The following is a 7,138-nucleotide window of genomic DNA, read 5'->3' as shown; positions in this document are numbered from 1 at the left end:
CTTACAATACAAAAAGTGAACACTTCAGAGGTTTGGAAGACTAAGGTTGGGCGTAAGCACTTTTAACACCAAAAGTAAGCACTACGAGGTTTTGAAGAAAGAATGTACTGCACATAGCTACTTTTTATGATGAAAGTAGTCACTCTGAAGGCCTTTGAGGAAGTGGGTGTTGTGCGTAAACACTTTTGGGACCAAAAGTGGTCACCACAGAAGCTTATATGAGGGATTCAGCTGGGCATAGCTACTTTTAATGTTGAAAGTGGTTACTCTTGAAACTGTATTATACAGAAGGCTTACACGTAGGCACTTTTAGGACCAAGAGTAGTCACTCCAGAATGTTGAATGAGATAAACCTAGCGCATAAACACTTTTTGGGAAAAAAAAGTGGTTACACAAGAAGCGCAGGAAAGTTATAAACAGCCAGAAACTTAGATTTTTTTATATCTTTCTCATTTTTTTTATAATACTTTTAAAGAGCTAGAGAGAAGATTGGGAGTAAATTTGAAGACTTAATTCTTAAGAAATTAGGCTTGGGACTTGAGTTTAAGAAGATTTTCTATACCTTCTCTTCTATTCTTTCTTTTTCTCTTTCTTTTGAAATCATGTTCTAATCTATTTTTATTAGGGATTTATGGATTCGATTTGGACATTGTAAATTGATTATGGATTTGGATTTTAAAATTTTGATTGTATTGAATATTTAATTCTTTCCTTAATGCAATTCTTGGATTAATCATTCAATTAAATTGAATTTAGAAATTTTATATCAATGGAAGTTGAGTGAATTTCTCATATTTGAATTGAATATCAAGGTTATTGATATCTTAGGAATAAGCATTCATGATCTACTGATCTCTTGATTTCTAATACTTAATGCAATGATTAATTTACACCTAATGAATTAGGGTAATTAATTGAATATTAGGATCATTGAGTCAAGGAATTGAACTTTAATTAACATAGTGAAATTGATCATCAATCAATTAAGAAACTTAAGAATTCAGATCACATTTAGTTTTGCAATTAACAAATTGGTGAAATCAACCTAACTTCATTTGATTAATCATTTCATTTCTCAAATCTTCACTCTATTTTCTATTTCCTTTTATTTTCTACACTTTATTGTTTTGCTTCTCAAATGTTCAAAACTTCTGATATTTCAATTAGCTCAAATAGTTTTTGATCTTATGAATTGGTAATTGAATGAATTAATCCCTATAAACAATACTTAGAACTCAAAATTCTAAATTGTATTACTTGCTATAACTACTTAGTACACTTGCTAGATAGGATTTCTACACAACAAGTTTTTAACGTCATTTGTAGGGATTGCTTACATTCAATATCATTAGTAACAAGAAGATTACTAGATTAAGCACTTCTTTTGTTGTTTTGCTTTCTAATTTTTCTACATAATTCATTTTTATTTATGTATTTTGTTGTATTTTGTGTATTTTCTACATGATATTCTGGATAAATTTTCTGCATAATTTATTTTTACTTTTATATAATTTTCTACTTTCATTTAAATTTTGTATACTTTCTTATTATATACAAGGAAAAAACAAGGAATAAAGTTGATCTATTGTTTGACCTTGAAATAGACAAGACTCTAAGAAGATTAAGGAGTGAAGCTAAGGCAGAGAATTCACAGAAAGAGCAAGAGACTAAACCAACTCCAAAAAAATTAATTGAGAATCAAACACCACCAAAGGACAACTCTATGGCTAAGAATAATAGGATGAGAACCTTGAGAAACTATGCTATTCTAAATATGCAGGGATGCATTTTGAGTATTTTCAGACCAATAATTCACGCCAATAATTCTAAGATCAAGCCTGCATTGGTGAAATTGGTACAACAAGATCAATTCTCTGAAAATGCTTCGGATGATCCCAATCTACATCTCTCTATTTTTCTGCAACTATGCAACACCATTTAGATTAAGCCTAACCATAAGGAAGCATCAGAACATGTACAGATATGGTGAATAAATTTCTGACTAAATACTTTCCACCTTCCAAAGCTATTAAATTGAGACAAGGAATTATATCATTTATTCAGTAAGATGAAAAATCTTTATATGACGCATGGGAAAGATACAAAAGAGTTACTGCGAAGATGTCCTCATCATTGCATTCCAAAGTGGATGCAAATTCAAACTTTCTACAATGGGATGAATCTTGTCACAAGAATTATGATAGATGTAGCAACAGGAGGTTTGTTGAATACTTAAACTCCAGAGGAAGTCCAACAACTTATTGACATGATGGCAACCTATATGTATCATAATGTAAATGAGAAACAAGTCGCAAGAAAATAAGCTTATGAAGCAAAGGCTCTTGAAGCTTTTATTACTCAAAACCAATGCAAAATCAATTGCTTTCTGAACAACTTGCAGTCTTAACTCAACAAATTAATAGTTTTCAAGTTAAAGCTGCCCAAACAAACCCCTTGGTATGTGACTTTTGTGGTGAAAATCATGTGAATGGAACATGTGATGTGACTACACCATAATTTTATGAACAAATCCATTATAGGGGGGATTTTCAAAGACCTCAACCTCACTACCCCATGGATATCAATATCAAGCTAACATGAGTCGACTATATTATAATTGGAATCAATAAATGCCTGTTACAAATGTTAATAATACAACAACACCATTCTCTAGTCTTCGATTTTCATAGCCTTTTTTTCAAGCATCATATTCTCAACCTCAAATAGGACAGCAACCATCAAAGACTCTTTTGGAAAGAATAAATGAACTTGAAGAAACTCTGCTCTAATTTATGAAAGTTACTAAATCAACCTTCAAAAATCAAGAAACATCTATGAAAAAGCTTGAGATGCAAATAGGACAACTTTTAGAACAATTGACAAATAGGAATAATGGATAAAATTCAAGTAAGTAATTGATTAACTCACTGATTAACAATCCAACATAGAATTACTCATTAGATTCAAATTATGCTTCTCAATTATCAAAACCTAATCTCAATTCGTGATTACTGTAGAATTAGCATTCCAAATTTAATGTTTAACCTAGATCAAACAATTTTTGACAGAAGATTAATAATTAAAGTACAAAATCTACGAATTCTCTCTCAATTTAATCCAAATCTTACAAGATAAGCACCTAACAAAATTTAAATTACATGTATATCAAGAATCTCATATTAAATTCAATTAGAGATTAAACCTTAGTCAATTAAACTCATGCATAGAATTGAAAGAAGAAGAGAATTAGGTTAAGGAATCAGAAACAATTCAAGAATAATACCTCGGATTCCTATTATTAGATTGTCAATTCAATGAGATATCGAGTTTACCACACTAATGATTTGGATCATGCAAATTTGATTAGAAATCTAAGCTAGGTTTGTTGTCTCTCCTTTGGAAGTTGTAAGAGAAATTGTATAACATCTTTTCACTTAATGCTTTATTTTATGATGAATTAAAAATATATTTCATGTTGATTTTATACTCAAAATTGAAATGAGATTCATTGTTGTTCTAGTTGCCCAGATATAGAGGTTAGAATTTCAGTATGATCAAATAAATCAAAGATTATGCAATGCTTGTGTGAAGCTTGGAATGCACAATTATCCTACATAAAGTGAGGTCCAAAAGAATTTATATATGTGCTATGGTTGTGGCGTGTTGTTATAATTGTTTGTGTATTCATTCTGCATATGTTTTGTAAAGCATTTATGCATCATCTTGTATTTATAGTATAATCTTTGCATAAAATTTTTTAAAACCAATGCCTACAACTTATAAATAGTGTCTACTGGTTTAATGTACAATTTTCTAAATTAGACATGTTCTAGTTGTGGCTCATTCAATTAAAAATTGCTAAGCACTAAAGTTTAAGGTTCAAAAGTTAATTGATGCAAAATGGTTAAATTTTAAGGAGATCGCTCCTCATATTAAGAATAATCTATTACTTGGACATGAAGGATCCCTAGTCAATGTTGTTGAGAAAGAAGGCCAACAATCCTTAAAGTGGAGATGGGAGGATCAAAAATACTGCTATGCTTCAAGCTAACACTTTTACCCTATTAGAAAATAATAAGGTAAACTTATGGAAATATAGTGTAGGAATCCATATAGATAACATTAATAAAAGTACACACCTTGAAATAACAAATATTGTAGGAATTGATGGAATAAAAACATATCTACATTCTTGAAGTACTAAGAAGAGATGCCAATAAAAAAAAATAACTCATAATGATAACAAAAAAGAAAAAAGAAAAGAAAATTTTGTTAATCCAAGAGCTAGCACTACTAAAACAAAAAGCAAATGAGTCAAAAAGCCTACTAATGATGAAAAAACTTGTAAATTCCTAAATTTTATCAAACAAAGTAAATATTTAGTTATAAACCAATTGAATAGGCCTTGATATAGATTATAAATGATGTTTTTTTCATAAATTTTGTAAAAAAGAATTATTTTTTTTTATTATTTGTAAGTATTTATTAGTATAATTTGTTTGTTTTATAAAACTTTTAATGTTTTTAGATAACATAATAAATGATCATTATTGAAGATTAAGTTGAGGATTAGATAAATTTTTAATTTTCATCATTGTTGTCTTTATGATAGATATAGTAAGATTTGTTTTTATTACTTGAAGATTATTTTTAATGGAAAAATTTTAGGAATTGTATCCCAAAAAAATGGTTGGGATGTTATTGAAAATGATATCCAAAACATATTTAAAATTTGACATTGTAGAGACATTAGTTTTAGAAGAAAACAAGTTTCCTTTTATAAAAAAGTTATTTCATTTCTTTCTTAATCAAATTGTTTGATCTCTTAGATGGAGGAATTTATTTGCAAAAGTAAAAATTGCTCTTTTCATGCTGTATTTGATTGGAATTTCTATATTATTCAAATTGATTATTTTTTGGACGGTGACATAAATCATCGTTATATTAATGACAAATAAAATTATATATATATATAGTTTTGCAAATATAATTAAAGGTTGAAGTAGATATTTTCATAGAAAAGAATTATATATTGATAAATGCATTATATTATAGTATATTAAAAAAATTACTAAATTTTAAAAAAATGTTGCAATGGATATCACATTCAAACACAATATGAAATATCTCTATATTATCTGAATTGTTTCTGACTAAAGGTTTATATTAGAAAAATTCTTGTTCGTAAGGACAAAAGGTTTAGGTATTATTATATTTTTCAGGTGGAAGTTTGTACTTTTCAGAGGAAAAAGAAAAAGTATGAAGAAGGTGAGAAAAAGAAAATGATTCGTGGGCGTAAACATAAACACTAAATGACCTTTCGTTTATCGTTCAACAAAAACACTATAAACATGAGTCATTTCATGTTTTATGTAAACATTAAGGAGAAAAATGAGGTACTTACCCGAAAGCCCACTTATCTCTGGGCCTGTTCTCCATACTACCCAAGAAGAAATGTATAGAATATTATAGGTTCTCGGTATTGGGAAATAAAGAGTAACGACTGAGAAACCAGACAAACCAAAGGAGTTGTTTTCCGAAATCATGCGAAAATATTTTCCTCAGATGTAAATTAAAAAAAAAATTATATTCAATTTAATAATAAATTATAATTCGTTAAATATAAATTAAATAAAAAAATTTGAATATAAATTTTTAAATTTATACTATTATGAAAAAAAAAAAAATTATATATATTATAATGATTTTTTTTAAATATTCTTTAAAAAAATTTAATTATTAAATAAAAAATTTAAAATCAAGCAATCTTTGCATTAAATTTTGTTATTCTTCTGTCACCGCCTTCTTGGAATGTATTTGAAATATTGTACTTTTCCGATACAACTTGATATGTTGTTAAAAGTCTTTGTCAACTTATAAACCCCAAACATTTTTGGGAATAGATTTTTATAATTTAGATTCTTCAAATTAATTTTTGAAATTAAGCTTTCACATTTTCAAAAATTAATATTTGAAATTATTAATTTTTAAAAAAAATAAATTTCTACAATTTGGATTCTACACTTACAAAAATAAATTTTAAAATTTATGTTTTTATACTTCTAAAAATTAATCTATGAAATTATTAATTATTTTTAGAAATAAAATTTTGAAATTAGAATTCTACAGTTTTAAAAATATATTTAAAAATCAAATTAATTTCTAAATTTAAGTTTTCACACTCCTAAAACTTAATTTATAAAATTATTAATTATTTCTGAAAATAAATTTTCAAAATTAAGAGTTTAAGTTTACAGAAATAAGTTTTCGGAAATAATTTTACACATCTGAAATTAATTTCTAAAATTAGTTTTTCATATTTCTATAAATTAATTTTTAGAAATAAGCCTCTGACATTAAAATTTTACTCCTCCAAAATTAATCATTCTACGAATGCTCCTATACTTAAGCTTTTGGAAACATTTTTTTTTTAATTTTTAAATTAAATTTTGAAAGTTAATTTTAGATATATTTTCAAATTTTAAATTTTTTAATAAGATTAAAAAGAATAAAAAATTAATTAATTTTTTTGTCGTCGATAGTTTTTAAAAAATATAGAAAATTAATAGGATGTGAAATTTTTATTTTTATTTTTATTTTGCAAAAAGCAACTCTCCATACCAAAAGGAGAATTAAGGGCGAAACGTGGCTATGACCATGACCTCCGCCAGAAGCGGAACAAACATTTCATTTCATCCAACTAATAGGAAAAATATACATTTCAAAAACAATTAATTATTAAATAAGAAAAAAATTAATTATTATATCCAGAAAAAGTTAAACACAGTATAGTTTTTTAGTTTAATTTTAATATATTGTTAAAATAAATAAATATATCATTAATTAATTAAAACATACAGTAACCATAAATTTTTAATTAATTATTATAAAATTTAATAATTCTATAACTTATGATTAAACGATAATATATATATTTGTAAATTATTAATATGTTGAATTAAATTCACAGTTTTGAAAACTAAAATAGAATAATATTTTTGGTGCATGTGGTCCATGATTAATTGGTTCTGTTTGATGATTAGACGGCAGTAACATCCATCACAGAACACTACACAGGCCATTGAATGCATCGTATTCAAACTCGCATGTGCTTTGTACGTTCACTGTCTCCCACAAA

The 7,138-nt window shown here is 26.6% G+C and overlaps 1 non-coding gene across 1 annotated transcript; it reads right to left on the bottom strand.

Annotated features, from left to right (window-relative positions):
* Positions 1–2,031: 2,031 nt before the first annotated feature.
* LOC113860378 lies at positions 2,032–2,139 on the bottom strand. Its single transcript, XR_003503831.1, has one exon. It is a non-coding gene; the product is annotated as a small nucleolar RNA R71 (small nucleolar RNA).
* Between the last annotated feature and the right edge of the window lie 4,999 nt (positions 2,140–7,138).

Source organism: Abrus precatorius, unplaced genomic scaffold, assembly GCF_003935025.1.
Source record: "Abrus precatorius isolate BTA unplaced genomic scaffold, Abrus_2018 Scaffold2, whole genome shotgun sequence".
NCBI classification, from domain to species: domain Eukaryota; kingdom Viridiplantae; phylum Streptophyta; class Magnoliopsida; order Fabales; family Fabaceae; genus Abrus; species Abrus precatorius.
Note: the sequence above shows the minus strand (reverse complement) of the source record. Positions and strands in the feature narration are given on the sequence as shown.